Below are 16706 nucleotides of genomic sequence, written 5' to 3' on the forward strand. Positions count from 1 at the left end.
CGTACATCAGAATCACCTACAACTGCCTCCAAAATATATACCCAGGGTATCCTTGGAGACCAAGCATGTGGGCCCATGTACTATGGGGCTGGACATCTGCGCATGGAGGTTCTGATGAACACGACTGCTTGAGATCGCTTGTTCCGGCGATTTTGTGATTCCGTAAACATTACACAGACAGGTGTATCTTTGATTTGCCCTGGGAAGACTGTTCAGTTTCGGCCCACAAATGACACCAAGCATGCACAAAATGCATCGGATTACGCTGCAACAGTAGTCGTGTGACATGCCCTCACTCTTAACCCAGGGAGGAAGGGTACAAGCGAGTCACAGGATTCGAGACACTCCAAGTTAGTGAAGTGGGGTACTGAAGGCCTGTAGCTGCCCAAGAGTCTGTCTAACTAGGAATTTAGAAACACACGAAGCCCTCAGGACACGAGGAAATGCACGAAGGGAAGAAAGCTTCCGTCACCCACCTTTCCAGGCACCTGATGGAAGAGGGTTTTAGGTAAGATATTAACTTTAGTAAGAGGATATTTTCATTTTACATCGTCTATAAATACCCCTTAAGTTTACGCCAGGTGGTTAGGGGAAGACTTTGCTGCTCCCCAGGGCAATAGCGGAGAATGTTCCAGTGTTTCTGAGGGGCTTCATCTGCCTGATGCACGACTGTTACGGGTACATTTCCCTACACAACCCTAAATCAGCCCTCCCATTTGCATACTCCAGGTTTACTCAGGAATGTTCAACTTCAGAATCACAGGTGGCTGCTCGGCAAATCAAGGGCTCCCCCAAGACTTGGTTTGATAAACGCTTCCCGAAATTTACAGCCCCGCCTCGCCGGCGTGTTTGAATTCCGATGACTCCAAGTGGATCCCGAAATTATAAATCAAAGCATCTCAGAAGAGTATTATTCTATTTTAGTACTTTTACAGCTTAGTCTATGCAAAGTGAAGTGCTATTTCCAGGCTTTCTATTAACAAAACAAAACAAAACAAAAAACCAGCAACGATTTTAGTAGGACTTCTTTCCGCAGTAAACGTGTCCTTTTATAAAAACATCACACACTTGCCGGCCTAATTTAGACTCACGTGTTTACAAGCACAAAGGCTGCCATCCCAAAGGAAGCTCAGGTGTAGGAGCCCCTATAGCTGTTGGAGGCCCCATAGCTGGACACAACGGACCCCTCTTCAACACGAGACGGGCACGCACGGGCACCTGCGCACAAACTCCGGCCGATCGGTTCCAGCCACTTAATTAGAATGACAGACCGGCTCCGGTCAAGCAACATACACACGGACCAAGCGGGAGTAGCAACAAGGCCGGGAGCACAGTCTTGGAACCCACAGCCGAACACCCTGCGGACGGGACCCTGGGCCACCAGCCCCAATCTCTCTGGGCCTCAGTTTCCTCCCCTGGGAAATGGAGGCGTCCACAGCGGCCGCCTCTCCCCTTCGCCGCAGGGACTGCAGGAGAGGGCGGCCGCCGAGCACCAACCCGCCCGGGGAGCGCTCCACTAACGCGAGCGCTTGCTCTCGGGAGGGCCGCGCCCCCTCCCCCGCCCAGCCCCCAATCCAAAACACACGGAGCACAACTCGCTCGCAGGAAGCACAAAGAGCTTTAATCCTCCAAGGTCTCTCGGCCCGCGGGCTCGTCGTCTTCCAGTTCCGCAAACGAATGAATGGGCGTCGAGGAGCGGCTCCGCAAACAGCTAGCCGCCGCCGAGGCTTCACCTCGGCCGCCTTGGAGGCAACTGTCTCTGACCGTCAAGCAAACACCCGCGAGCACACGCGGAGCGAGGCGCCCCAGTCCCGCGAATTTCAGCGGACGCGCCGGGAGTGCAGGCGAGTCCCCGGTGCCCACGGGCTGCCTCCATTCATTCTCCGCCCCACCCCCGGCCCCCCCCCCCCGGAAAGCCCCAGCACCAGCCGCCCTCCCCCACCGGCCCTGCCCCTCCGGCCGGGGGTCTCTCCCCTGCCCTCCGCACCCCGCGGGAGCCTGTCACCCCGCCGAGCGAGGGGCTGGCGAAAGGGCCCGCCTCACCCCTGCCCTCGGCACCGCGTCCCGGGGGTGCAGCCGTCCCCTCGGCCGCCGAGGAGGGGCGAGGTGCTGGTCCGGCCCGCCTCGCCTCCCCAGGGACTCTCGCCAGCTCTGCGGGGCCCCGCCAGAGACAGCACGTAATCAGAGGGAGGGGACAGCCCTCCGGACACCCCTTCCCGGGCTCCCCTCTCCAGCAAGCGAGCCCCCTGCCCCAGCCCCTCGGCCCCCCCCCGACCGGGGTCGTGGTGCCAGGGGTGCCCCGAGAAGCCCCCGTGGAAAGGAGGGGGGCGACACCCCCATACTCACCCACCGTCTCCTCCCCCTCAGCTGTTTACCTCACAGTTCCTCCAGCCTACAGGGCGCCGCCATCTTGGACGTACAGCACCTCCCCCGTCGTGAAATGCCCACGACCGCTGCAGCCTCCGCCACGAAAAAGAGTGCCCAGCTGGGTCTCCCCTCCCCCTCGACCCCAGTGGCAGATGACCACGGCCGGCAGCCCCGTTGGACGAAAGAGGCCGTCCTGCTCATTACTGGTGGTGAGAACCGGCCGAGAAAGAGCCCAGGAGAGTTTGTAAGGTCGGGGGGGGGGGGGGGGGGCGGGGACGGGCGGAAGGATCCCGAAAGGCGGCCGCTGAGAGATCTTGTGACTCTGAAGGAGGCGAAAAGAAGGGCCGGCGCGGTGGGAGGAGCCACGCGAGGGAGCGAGGGGCGGGGCGGAGGTCACGTGCTCGGGCGGGCGGGCGGGGCCGTGCAAGAGGCGTAAACAAGGTGGCCCGGCTGGGTGTGGTTGGGGTGCCTGCTGCCTTCCCCCTCGTCCCCTCTGCCCTTGCAGACCCAGTTGTTCCCTGCCCCCCGGCCCCCTTCCCGGGGTCTCTCTCTCTGTCTCTCTGTAACCCGCCGCAGAGCCGCGATCATGTTTCCCAAAGAGCCCCTGGGGCCCGCGTGGGTGAAGGGTCCGCTCTGGAGCCTTGGAGGAGTGGCTTTTCACTCCATCCGGGCAGCCTTCGTTCCTTTGCAGAATATTCGCAAAACCCCACCTCTGGGACTGTGAAGAAAGAACCACACTGGCGTCTGCCCTCAGGTTGCCAACGCCTCAGACCTGCTCACGACAGTTGTGGACAACCACCCTAATCGGAGCAGACAGCTTTGAAATGAAGCAGCCTTAATTCCGTCCCTTCTGTTTCCTAGCTGTCTACCGGCTAGACCTGACAAGTCTTAAAGTCGGCGGGGGCCTCAGTTTCTTCCTCTGGGAAATGAGCATAATAGCATTCCTCAAGTGAGAATTCAAGCCCCGAGCCTAGTAAAATGCTCAACAGGTGATGTTCTTTATCAGAGGCCAGAGCAGCATGACAGAGCAGGCAGAGAGTGAGATGAGCCTAACGGAATTTGAAAGGCTTTTTGAAGGAGTGGGCATCTGCTTTGTTTTTAAAGGAAAGGTAGGTTTTATGAAATAGAAATGGGAGAGGCGGTTGGGAGGCCGAAAGCACCAACGAATCAAGAGCCTGGAGGCAGTAAGTGCTGGGTGCCTTCTGGGAAGAGCAAGTTTTGTCATGGGAACCAGTTGGGTCACAATGCCAGGCAGCTTGTGATACAAGGGGCCAGGTGCATCAGTGCCCGGAACAGTGGGTGCTGTCTGAATTCGGAGAGGCCCAGTGTCGTCCCAGGTGGGGCTGCTGTTAGCTTGTCTGGTGCTTTGTGAGAATTAGACACCCCTTCTGAGACCGTAGCCCATGTGAGCAGAGCCCAGGATGTATTTCAGCCCTGTCCTCTAGCCCCCGATCCTCCTGGATTGAGCAGTGCACAGCCTTTATAACCATGCTGGCTTATGGGGAAGGTGGGCGTTGAGCTGGGGATTCAACCAGTCTAACGTGGTTATGGAGGCAGTTGGGGGAAGCCAAGAGCTCTTGATTCAAACGGACCAGAGCTTGAGTGCAGGTTTCTGCTGTCCTACGAGCGGACTCAGCCTTAGTTTCCTCATCCACAACGTGGGGTGGTGATAATGTCTGCCGAGTGGGGATTTGAGGTTGAATCAGTGAGACGTTAAGATATAACTAGGGTAAAACCTAGTTCCATAAATGTTACTTCTGGGGGCGCCTGGGTGGCTCGGTGGGTTAAGCGTCCGACTTCAGCTCGGGTCATGATCTCATGGCCCCTGAGTTCCAGCTGTCAGCACAGAGCCCAGAGCCTGCTTGGGAGTCTGTGTCTCCCTCTCTCTCTGCCCCTCGGCCACTTGCGCTGTGATTCTCTTTCTCTCTCAAAAATAAATAAACGTTAAAAATTTTTTTTTAAAAATAAATGTTACTTATGTTACCATGTTGATTATGTTCATGGCCATCATCCATCACTCCCAGGAGCTGGTCCACCAAATACTGAACTCTATGTAGCCACCCAAGGGCCATCAGCTTGTGGGGGGGGGGGGGGGGGTAGGATCCAGAGATGAAAAGGTTGGGGGAAAAGGGGAAGGATCTGGTTTCTCCACAAACCATTTGGCAGGAAGGACCACACTGCCTTTGCAAGCACGCCAGGGCCAGGGCCGGGACTCAAGTGCATTCAGAGATTTCTGAGTCCAGGGATTGGAGGGCCCAGGTTAAGGGGCGGAGTCAAGGGCCAGGCACTGCCCTAGAGTTCTGACCCAGGAACCTCCCTCCCTCCCCCCAATTTTCCTTAGCGCTCTGACCTCATCCTGCTGGAATGTTCTTCTCCGTGGAAGGGAGCAGTGATCCATGGAGCTCATCAACTCCTGGCCCTCAAGGGGGGCCCGAACTACATTGTTACTGTTTATACAGTGTCTGGAAGAAGAATGGTAGTTGTTCTCTCAATATGGACCACCAGGGGCTTGTGTGACAAGAGGCCGGAAAGAAAAGGCAGAGGCAGCCCAGCCACCATCCCCAGCCGCTCTTAGTCCAGGCTACCTGGATATTTTTTTCTCTAAAAGTCATGGGTCGCCTGTCTAAACGTGACAAGAAACAAAGGAGCTGAGCCGGTGTAGGCAGGTGGTGGTGACCCGATAGACGGGGTAGTCTTCCCCTGCATTAGTCTGTGCGACGTCTCCCCCTCCCCTTCCAGGGGATAACCACAGTACCACCCTCGAGCCACGGGGGCACTTGGACCGGGCCTGGCCAATCCCCATCATCTAGCCAAAGAGATTGGCTGTTGGACACGTGACTTGAGCTGGACCAATCAGGGTGCTTCCCTGAGTCTATATATGGATACTAAAGAGAGAGTGTGTCTTGCCTCGGGTCACTAAACCCAGATGAAGAAGCTGTGACCTTCCACGTCCCCATCTCCTACGACAAACTCAGAAGTCCAGCCAAATGATGGAAAAGACCTAGATGGAGACCAAGATGGAGATGGAAAAAGAAATATAATTCGCTATCTCCCGAATTTTCAGAGTCCTGGAAAAAAGCCTGCTTTCACCCTTCTGTATGTGGTCTCATGCTACTCACCCTGCCTCCAGAGGCCACACATCTCCTACAGGGCCAAGTCCAAGTTTCTGGCAGTAGCCTCCACAGAGCTCTGGAACCCCATCTCAGCAGTAGCCCCTCGCTGTTTAGCACTGTGTCCAAAAGACCAAGATTATATGTGTATACACTATATACATATATGACCATGTGCATATCTATGCATGTACTTTCAACTTACATAAATGGTTTATGTTTGTGGTGGCAATTTGTTTCTGACCTTTTCCCCCACTCACCGTTGTTTTGAAGCTCCGTGCATGATGCTCTGTATGCATCTAGCCAGTAGCTTCTAATGGCTGACAATTATTCAGCGATACGGATGTACGCTGATCGGCCCTCCACTCTCCCAGGGAGGGACTGATACCCACGGTGCCACCCTAAACACTGGGAGGAACATGCTGTACTGATACGGCTGAGAATGTCTTTGGGGTGTATATCTAGGAGTAAAGCTGGTGGACTTAACTTTGTTGTTGTTTTTAGAGAATTTTTTAAATTTTGTTGGGGTATAACTGATATACAAAAAAAATTGCACACATTTAATTGCACACACATCTGGATGACTGCCCACAAAGGCCCACACCCATGATACCATCACCACAACCAAGGTACTAAACACACCCGTCACCTCCAAAAATTTTGCACGGACTTACCACCAAATTGTTCTCCAGAATGGCTGCCCCAGTCTAGTGTCCACAAAAATGCCCACATCCCTGTCAACGCTTGGCATCGACTGGCTCTTTCATGTTTTCAGTAAACTAGGGCTATACTGACACGTTCTTGTTTTGTTTTGTTTTGTTTTAAATTTTGAATGTTTATTTTTGAGAGAGAGAAAGCGCGCACAAACGTGGGCACACGCATGGAGGAGAGGCAGAGAGAGGGAGACGGAGGTTCCAAAATGGGCTCCACACTGACAACAGAGAGCCCGATCTGGGGCTCAAACTCACAAACCGGGAGATCATGACCTGAGTCAAAGTCGGACGCTCACCTGACTGAGCCACCAGGGCACCCCTGACATGTTCTTGTTTAATTTACCACCCTCTATTAGTGAGATGGAGCATTTCTTCATATTCTTGTTAAGCTGTGGGTTTCTTCCTCTATAAATTGCTGATTCTTATCTTTTGACCATTTTCCCAATAGAGTTACTATCTTTCCCTTGTTGATTTGTGGGAGCACCGTCTCTGTTTTAGGTGTATGCCCCCTTGTTGGCTACAGATATTTCCAATGTTTCCCCCAGTCTGTTATCATCCTAGTAACTGTAACTGTATTGTATTACATTGGAAGAGAGACATTAATCCTGATGTTATCAAACTCATCTCCTTTTTTTTTTTTTTTTTTTTGAGACTTACACTTTGGGTTTTTTGAGGTTTTGCTTAAGAATGTCCTTTCCAAGTGGTGCCTGGATGGCTCAGTTGATTAAGCATCTGACTTCGACTCGGGTCATGATCTCACAGTTCGTGAGTTCAAGCCCTGCATTGGGCTCTGTGCTAACAGCTCGGAGCCTGGAGCCTGCTTTGGATTCTTGCCTCCATCTCCCACAGTTTGTGAGTTGGAGCCCCACATCAGGCTCCCCACTGTTGGCACAGAGCCTGCTTCAGACCCTCCGTCCCCCTCTCTCTCTGCTCTACCCTGGCTTGTTCATGCTCCCCACTCCCCACCCCGTCAAAAACAAATAAACATTAAAAAAAAAAAAAAAAAAAGATTGCCCTTTCCAGGGCGCCTGGGCAGCTCAATCACTTAAGTGTCCGACTTTTGATTTCAGCTCAGGTCATGATTTCATGGTTCGTGAGTTCGAACCCTGCATCAGGCTCTGCACTTGACAGTGTGGAAGCTGCCTGGGATTCTCTCTCTCTTCCTCTCTCTCTGTCTCTCCCTGCCATCTCTAAATAAATAAATAAACTTAAAAAAAAAAAAAAAGAAAAAAGAATGGCCTTTCCAATCCTTTTCTTAGTCAGAAAGGAGAATTGGCCTTGGTGGCCACAGGTGGGCAGTAACAGAACAGATTGCCTGGTGAAGCCAGAGAGGCCCAGGTGAGTCAGGATCCTGGGTCGACAACCCAGCCGTGTGGCCTGGATGAGTCACTGGGCAATCTCGGTGTCTCCACTGGGAAAATGGGGATGAGACCAATACCTTAAATACCCAATTCTTAGGGTTGCTGGGACAGCTCAGTATGAGACACATGTCAATGCTCGGAGGGTGCCTGCCACGGCGTGGGCGTCAATAAATATTGTTATTGCTGTTACCTGCTGTATGAGTGTCCTCCGACTGCCTAACAAATTACCCCAAGCAAGGGGGTGCTGAAAACAGTAGAAATGTATTCTCTCACCATTCTGGAAGCCGGAAGTCTGAGAGCAAGGTGTGGACAGGGTTGGCTCATTCTGGAGGCTCTGATGGAAAATGTGTTCCGTGCCTCTCTCCTGCCTCGTGATGGTGCGGCAGACTTTGACCTTCTGTGGTCTGTAGCTGTGTCACTCATGTCTCTGCATCTGTCTTCATGTGACCTTCTCCTCGGTGTGTGTCCGCTTGTCTTCTTATAAGGACACCAGTCACCGGATTCAGGGCCCACATTAACCTACCATGATTTCATCTGAACTGCACTATACCTGTAAAGACCCTATGTCCAAATAAGGCCGCATTCTGTGGTTCCAGGTAGACATGAATTGGGTGGGTGGGGGGGGGGGGAAGACACCATTCAATCCTCTACACCTGCTTTCAAGGAGCATAGAGTCCAGCAGATGAGATGGGAGAGGGACTGATCATACTGTGATTCAGAGCCAGGTCCAGCCCAGGAATAACAGGCAAAGTGCTACGGACAAAGAGGCTGTGCTCAGAGTGACGAGGGCCACCTACCCGTGGGGATGGGATTTCAACCTTGCTCCTGGTTCAATCAGGAATTTGCTAAATGGTGATAGGCCAGATGGGCTGTACAGGAGGAAGACCCAGCTTCGAGCAAGACCACCTAAGGCTGTTTGTTTAATAAACGGTCACATTTAAGATATGTGTGAAATCGAAGATAAGCAAGTCAGTATATGGAGGGCCTCAAGCTAAATAAGAAGCTTGAATTATATCTGGAGGCAATGAGGGGGCCCCAAAGGTTTGAGAGTTTTCTGGAGAATATTGGCAAAGGCTTAATCTTGACTTTAATGCCTACTAATTTAACTTTGAAATGCTGGGCTGGCTGTCTCCTTGGACAAGTCCCCATCACACCTCAATCTGCCCCTTGCAATGCCGTGTGCAGGGCCATATTCCATAGTGTGTTTAATTTTAGTCTCACGGTCACTGTGAGACCTCCCCCCTCCCCACAAAGCATGGGCATTCACAACCAGAGGTTCTATTTTAGCCGGGCTTCCTCTGAAGAATATGCAGTGATCATTTGGAAAACGATCAGGTTAGATCCCTACCTCACACCCTATGGCAGAATAAATTCATAAGGAGCCAGAGCTCCAAGTGTCAAAAGTAAAACCATACAAGTACCAGAAGAAAACAACACGAGTGGGTTTTTTGTACTCAGGAATGGAAAAGAAAAAAAAAAACTTTCTAAAAATGGCCAAAAAGAAGCAACAAAAGAAAAGGCCGACAAATTAGGCGGCCTCCCCCCAAAGAAAACAAAACAAAACATCTTTTGTGCGGCAAAGAGGAAACTAAGCAAAGTCAAAAAATAAATCAGCTGAGAGAAAATATTTGCAACTTATACCACAAGCCTCCTAATATATACGGAGAACTCTTGGACTCTTTAAAAAAAAAAACACAATTATTTCATAGCAAAAAAGGGGCAAAAGACATGAGCAGGAAGTTTGCAGAACAAGAAATTGTAATTGAGTTCAGACTTCTGGCCTCCAGAACCACTGGGGAATAAATTTCTGTTGTTTTAAGCCACCCAGTTGTGGGCATTTGTTACAGCAGCCTTCAGAAACCTATACACTGACCATAAAAAGGAATTTCTATAATTTAATAATACACTGAATAAATAAAAATCTATGACTCTATAGTGATACTCAAATTTTAGGGGAAAAAAGAGGAGAAGAGAGCAAAAGGTCCAATTATGCCAACACCTTCTGATGAAAATCAGCAATTAAATAGAAAAGATTAGGGGCACCAGGGTGGCTCAGTCTGGCTCTTGATTTCAGCTCAGATCATGATCCCAGGGTCATAGGATTGAGCCCCAAGCTGGGCTCTGCACTGAGCGTGGAGTCTACTTGGGATTCTCTCTCTCTCTCTCTCTCTCTCTCTCTCTCTCTCTCCCTGACCCTCTCCCCTGCTCATGCTCTCTCTCTCTCTCTCTCTAAAAAAAAGTAACTAACTGAGGGGCACCTTGCGGGCTCAGTCACTTAAGCATCTGACTTTGGCTCAGGTCATTCAGGTCATGATCTCACAGTTTGTGAGTTCGAGCCCCACATCGGGGCTCGCTGCTGTCAGCATGGAGCTCGCTTCAGATCCTCTCTCTCTGCCCCTACCCCACTTGCTCTCTCTCTCAAAAATAAATAAATGAACATTAAAAAATTAATTAGTTTTTAACAAGAGAGAGAAAAGATTAATCGTTTACGTACCTCATATTTGTTCGTTTAATGAGGGAAAGCTCTTCTTTCCAGAAAGAATGCCAGATAACAAACATAGAAGGAACGGGAGGATCCGAAGGATCACCATTTGCAAACTCCAGTGAAGGGACTGACTCAGGCCAGGACCAGCAGTGGATGCTGAACCCATTAGGGAAAGACTGTGGGGGAGACAGTGCTCACATAAGGACAGTCCTACTCCACAGACTGCTTCTCAACTCACTTTTATTTTTTTTTAATGTTGATTTTTGAGAGAGAGAGAGAGAGAGAATGAGCGGGGGGGGGGGGGGGGGAGGGAGAGGGAGACACAGAATCCTGAGCAGGCTCCAGACTCTGAGTTGTCAGCACAGAACCCAATGTGGGGCTCGAACCCATGAATCGTGAGATCATGACCTGAGCCGAAGTTGGACGCTTAACAACCGAGCCACCCAGGAACGCTTTGACTCACTTTTATCATGGAGAGAACCAGCTGTCACCACTTTAACCAGCTGACCAAACTGGACATCCTTAAGGTGGGGCAGCCTGATATTGGGGATGTTCAATACCGTGCAGCCCCCAGCTATGAGGGAGGGGAGTAGCTGTACCGAAAACATCCCACCTGAATCTACTCAAGCCTTGGCCCCAACTTCCAGCCAGCATGGGGATGGAGGTACAGGTTCAACGGCACCATGAGAGATCAGACAAATCCAGAATGCAGGACCTTCCACCAGACCGGTCTTGGCTATTATGGGGGAAACACAAAAACAAAAACAAAAAACCCAAAAAACCCTGCAAACAAAATCAGCATCAAAAGAAAGGGGTAGGGGGCGCTGTTGTGTCAAAAAGGACACTAAGGAAACCAGCAAATGCCGTGCTTGAAATTGGGCAAGATCCTGATGTAAGACAGCAAGTTTAAAAGGAAACTGGGGGGAACAGCAAAAAATGTGAACACGGGCAGGATATTCAATGGTACTGGGGAATTATTGATAATTCAATAACTGTAGTTACGGGACGATGTAAGGAGTATCTGTTTTTAAGAGATACACACTCAAGTATTTATGGGTGAAGTGTCGTGAAGTCTGCAATAGACCTCCGGAATGTTTTATCAGAACAAAACGTATTTATACATGCGTGCATATGCATATAGAGAGATAAACCACGCTTGGCAAATGTAACTATTGTTGAATCATGGTGGTAGATATATAGGTGATCATTAGACGTGTTTCATTTACTTTCTTGTTTGAAAATCTTCGCAATAAAAACTTGAAAAAAAATATTTGAAGATCAAAAAAGAATTGAAATGGGCAGCGCAGGAAAAATCTGTGATCCCTGCACCTCCACTTTTCCCATCTGTGAAGACGGGGGGGCTGGGTGGGATGGTTGGTTCTTAAACTGTGGTAAAACACACATAATACAACATTTACCATCTTAACCCTTTTTAAGTACCCGGTTCAGTGGCCCGAAGTACATTTACGTTGTTGGGCAACCATCAGCACCATCCACCTCCAGAACTTTCTCCTCTTGAAACTCCATCCCCATTAAACATTTAACTCATTTCCCCTCCCCCCCAGCCCCTGGCACACCCCGCCCCCCCCCATTCTACTTTCTGTCGCTAGGATTTTGACTTCTGTAGGTCCTTCATATGCGTGGAATCATACAGGATTTGTCCTTCTGTGTCTAGCTGTTTTCACTCAGCATCATGTCCCTTACGTTATCCATGTTCGTCCTTTGTTGTTGCTTTTAATGCATATTTATTTACTTTGGAGAGAGAGAGCATGAGTCGGGGAGGGGCAGAGAGAGAGGAAGAGAGAATCCCAAGCAGGGTCCGCACTGTCAGCGCAGAGCCAGACGTGGGGCTCGAGCCCACAAACCGTGAGTTCGTGACCTGAGCCGAAATCGAGAGTCAGACGCTCAACCGGCTGAGCCGACCAGGTGCCCCCGTGCGTGCCCTTTGTAATCTACAAACCACTCATCTTGCAGAAACGCATGGGCATAACACCACCTTTCAAGGACATACTGTCTGAGTCACGAGGGCACTGGGTCGCCACCCTCTGCCCGGCATCTAGGTCGCTTTCTGGGGTGGAGGAGACCTTCCTGCACACTCATGGGGTGATAAGAAGCAAGAGAAGGAGAAAAATGCTGTCCTTTGGGGACTCTGATAAAATGGCAAGTTGAAAAATCAGTGAAGGCAGCCAGTACATGCAAAACAGATGTCAGCTGGGTACAAATCCCAGGAGCTGGAAGGCTCCCTCCTGTGGATTCCGTGCAGTCAGCCTGCAGGACATTCCTAGTGCCGACGGGCAACGGAGAGCCGGCCCTTTCCCAGACGTGTGTGAATTTCTAGTCCTCTGCAAAGGCATACGCGTGCCTTCCTGTGGCTTCCTGCTTCTGTGTTCCCTTGAGGCTTTGCTTCCTGGGTCTGGAAGCTTCAGTAAAGCCCCCAGGTCCAGGCAGGCGTGGGAGGGACACAGGACCTCTCCCTGCCTAACAGCCTCAGCAAACTCCTCTTCCCCAGGGAAGCAAGGCCACCACTCGCCGGGGCTTGACTGAAGAGGTTAGGACCCACCGGGAGATCGTCACACTCCCACGGTCGGCTGGTGCACAAACACGCACACATATTCACATGCACACATATTCGTGCACACACACACACACACACCCCACACGCACTGCTTGCACAGACTTGCATACACGCCTTTCATGCTTCATGATCCTGTCATGTGCCGGGCGTGGTGCTGGGGAAACACTGGGCGGTAGAAATGGGGGGCTGGAGGGACCCATCCCAGGGGGGATCGGACAGATGGCCCACACTTATCTTGTGCGGACTTGGCTCTGGTGTCAGCCTCGCCCGAGGGTCGTTTCTTGGTTTTCCATCATTCGGTCGATAATCCAGGTGGCAAAATGCTCCCGCGGACTAACAGGGACGAGGCTTGTGAGGCCCCTCCGCCCCGTCGGGCCCAGGTAGATGATCACAAAGCTTTCAGTCTTTCCTCCTGCCTGCAGCTCCTGAGCGAGCGTCCCAGGAGTATCCTGGGAACGTGAACGCGGAAGTCATCGGGCGTTGAATGAGCAGTAACCAAATGTCATGTGTTTCATTAATAATCAACCTACCATGTAAATTAGCACAGCCCGCCCCATAGCAATCAGGCTGACACCGCCCTGTTTTTCTGCCTTTTTTCCTTCTTTTAGGTCCTCAGCAGCTAAAGCTGCTCTTGACTGTCTCATTATAAAGAGAGAAACTGCAGAATTCTATCCCCAGCTACTGCATATTTCTGCTGAGAAGCAATAAGTCACCCCTACAAAGCGTTTTCATTTATAAACGTTTTTGCATGGGTTACCTCGTTTGCTACCTGCAACAACCCCGGGGTAGTTTTATCCTTGGCCCCATTTCAGAGATGTAAAGTCTGAGGCTCAGGGGAAGCTAGTGCCTGCTCGAGGTCATGCAGCTGGTTGTGAGTCAAGACCAGGCTGCATCTGGACGCCAGAACGATGCTTCCATTTCACCCCAGTGACTGGAGAATTAGACCTCCTCTCTGCGGATTGCCACCGGGGATTTCTGTTTTATCAGACGCAGATGATACACCGAGGTTAAAGGCAGTGAAAAAAGTCACCATTGTGAAGGGTTTGCAAGAAGATTGGGAGGCCAGGGCCCCAGTCCTGGCTCTGCTTTGTAGGCTTCTCCAGGCCTCAGTTTCCTCTTCTGAAAGCTTCGGTGGCTGGATGGGGGAATCTGTGGTTCCCCCGGCTCACCAGTCCCCAGCCGCCTCCTTCCACGGAGTTTCCCAGTTGCTTGCGGGACATTGTTGGAGACCTTCTGAGGAGGGTTCCGGGTGAAAAGTCACTGTCGGGGCGGATGGAGCAGGTCCGTCTTGGGGTCCCCACGTGCCCTGTTTGACACCCCCACCAGGGTTGCTGGGAGGTACCAGGCAGGAACGCAGGCCCTTTCAGGCTGCTGGCCCACACCCCCTGCCTGGGCAGAGCACCCCTCCTTCCACGCTTCTCTGAGGCAAACAGACCACCTGGTGAAGTGAGTGCACCCCGCCTCATGGTCTCCCAAAGGGTGTTTCTTGTCTCCATCTGGAGATTCCTGGAGGCAGGAGGGTTGAGCTCACAGATTGGGGGAGGCATTGCCTGACGGTGTGGTACTCGATAGCAAAGGATCGATAAAGATTTGTTCAAATTGAAAAACATTATAGGCACGTATCCATTTGTGGAGAGGGGAGAGAGAGCCTGGAGGGTGGGAGTCAGAGGGAGGGGGGAGGGAGGAGGCAAAAAGGGAAACTAAAGGAACACGTATCGGGACATGCATACTCTCGCTTTTTTCTTTCCACTCTGATCACTCTTGTAATTTAAGCCGTAATTAGATGAATGATGGGTGGTTGGATGGATGGATGGATGGATGGACGGATGATGAATGGATGGACGGATGATGGATGAATGGCCGGACTGAAGGTCAGATGGTTTCAGGCTGGTTTTTGCCGCAGGAAAAGGAGGCAGGAGCGCCACCGTGTGGCTGTCTGGTGAATTGCTTCAACCGGAAGAGCAGGGCGCCTGGGTGGTGGGGCTGTTGGCCCTCAGGGCACCGCCAACCGCGGAGTCGCGAGTCGCAGGCTGCGGGGCTCCCGCCACCTCAACTGCCTGCAGCTCCTGGCAAGCAGCCTGGGCCAGGAAGGAGCTCCACAATCTCCCTGAATGCCTTGAGTCGCAACAAGACAGAGGATGGGCGCTTTTCTGGTGGAGGAGGGTGGCCCTACGGCACAGGGGCCCTGGGGCGCCCCACCACCAGGGGTCCTGATGTTCCGGGGTGGGTGGCCTCAGCTCATGTTTATTGCATTCTGCATTCTGTGGCCATTCTAAGCCAAGGCCAGAAAGGTGCCCGAGGTGACACTGCTGATGCTGTGTGCTGCTGGGACCGCAGCCTGGACCCTTGCCGCCCACCCGGCACGTTCACCGCCCTCATCTCCCTGGCCGCCCCCGAGCCCGCCTGCACGTGTCTGGGATGTCGCCACAGAGGGTAGGGGGGCTCTGCACACTGCCCACTACCGGGCCCTCGGGTAGCAGCGGCTCTCGCTTCTCCAGCCTGGCCGTGCTCCCTTACAGGCCAGCATCAGGAGGAGAGTCTGTGCCGTGGCCGGTGAGAGAGGGCTCCCTAGCATTCCTGCCTGTGGGTGGTTGCTGGTCCCATCGAGAAGCAGCTGAGTGCCCACTGACAAAGAATCCAAGGGCCGTCAGGGGTGGTCCCGTGGATTGTGGGTATCTGGGAAGGCTTCCTGGAGGAGGTGAGAGCAGAACCGAGATGAACATGGGAAAGAGGAAGGGCAAAGGCAGGGACTGGGATTTGGTCTCCAGAAGGGACTAGATGCAGCATGTCCAAGTGACAAAGAAAGGACACTTAGAAAGTGGAAGGTGGGAGGTGGAAGCCATGGCCCAGGCACCTTCCTGGCCTTATTCTGCGTGGTGACAACAGCTCTCTCTACTCCCGAACTCACCCCTGCCTCCTGGAGGTTGGAGCAGGAGGATCGGCCAGCCCTGGCCAATGAGAGACCCCGGTCCCTCCCACTGGCACGGCGATTGGTGCTGGGGCGATGGCTTGTGACCGGGCTGGGCCAATCAGAGTCAGTCTGGGGCCTCTCCTTGAAACCACCGAGAAAGAGGCTTCCTTTCCACTGGGGTTTCTAAGATCCGGGACCACAGCCGACCATGTTGGTGATCTCAGCCCCAGGATAAAAGCCAACAGAGAAGAAAGCAAAGCTGAGAGATGGAGAGAGACGCAGGCGTGGATTCTCCACTCGTTCATTCATTCACTCTGTAAAAACACCACTAGGCAAACTCTATCCCTGCTCCTGTAGCGCTTCCATTCGGCGTGGGCATTCAGGCCAAAAATATATATGAGTAAATACAAAGGCGATAAATCAACAGGACAATTTCAGATAATTATGAACACGAAGAAGAACAAAGGGTAGGACGATGGGGCAGAAAGTGGCTGGGGTGGGAAGGTCTTGCTTTAGTTGCTGGTCAGGGAGGTCTCTCTGCAGAGATGACATTTCAGCTGACCCTGGAATGAGTCAGCCATGGGGAGATCTGTCGCAAGGCCATCCAGGCAGAGGGGACAGCAAATGCCAATGTCCTGAGGCGGGAATGAATGAGATCTAGACAACATCGTCCGAGCATCTGGATCCAGCCATGCCTGAAGCTGACCCTTTTCCGTGACATGACCTAATGGTTCTGTTGTTGTTACAAATTGGGTTTCTGCAACTTGCTTTGTAAAAAGTGCTGTCATTTGAAAGAGGTCTGACACCGAAAAACATTGAATGCTGGTCCCCGAGGCCGAGATTTGTGTCCTGTTAGGTAAAGGGAAATCACTGAAGGTTTTTAAATCGGGGACGAATTTTCCTGACCTGCTCCTTCTTTCTTCTCTAGGCTCATCTCCCCTGTGTCCCACCCTCCCCTCCCCTTGTCCTGCCCTCTACCCTCCACCCGTACTGAACTTGGCTGCTGTCAGTTCCCTGGCAGCAACCTAGATATCACTTCCACCAGCTTCATTAACTCTCCTTACTCCCCAAGTCTGGGTTCGTTTCCCCAAGCCCGTGCTTGGGGAATATGGTATATTTGTATACCATATCTACACCACAGCACTCATCAGCCCGATTTATAAATTTCGGGGTACTGTGTCCCA

The 16706-nt window shown here is 52.0% G+C and overlaps 1 protein-coding gene across 8 annotated transcripts in view; it reads right to left on the reverse strand.

Annotated features, from left to right (window-relative positions):
- Nucleotides 1–5585, reverse strand: part of TSC1 (TSC complex subunit 1) — a 54562-nt gene extending 48977 nt beyond the window's left edge. Inside the window, exon 1 of one of the 8 annotated variants that reach the window (XM_047831178.1) lies at nucleotides 5487–5585. The gene's annotated coding sequence lies outside the window, so the exon portion shown is untranslated. Of the gene's footprint in view, nucleotides 1–2346; nucleotides 2474–4717; nucleotides 5426–5486 lie in introns of those variants that run through there. The other 7 variants (XM_047831179.1, XM_047831181.1, XM_047831177.1 and 4 more) reach the window with 7 other exon arrangements.
- Nucleotides 5586–16706: the final 11121 nt, after the last annotated feature.

The sequence above is a fragment of the Prionailurus viverrinus genome, chromosome D4 (assembly GCF_022837055.1).
Source record: "Prionailurus viverrinus isolate Anna chromosome D4, UM_Priviv_1.0, whole genome shotgun sequence".
NCBI classification, from domain to species: Eukaryota; Metazoa; Chordata; class Mammalia; order Carnivora; family Felidae; genus Prionailurus; species Prionailurus viverrinus.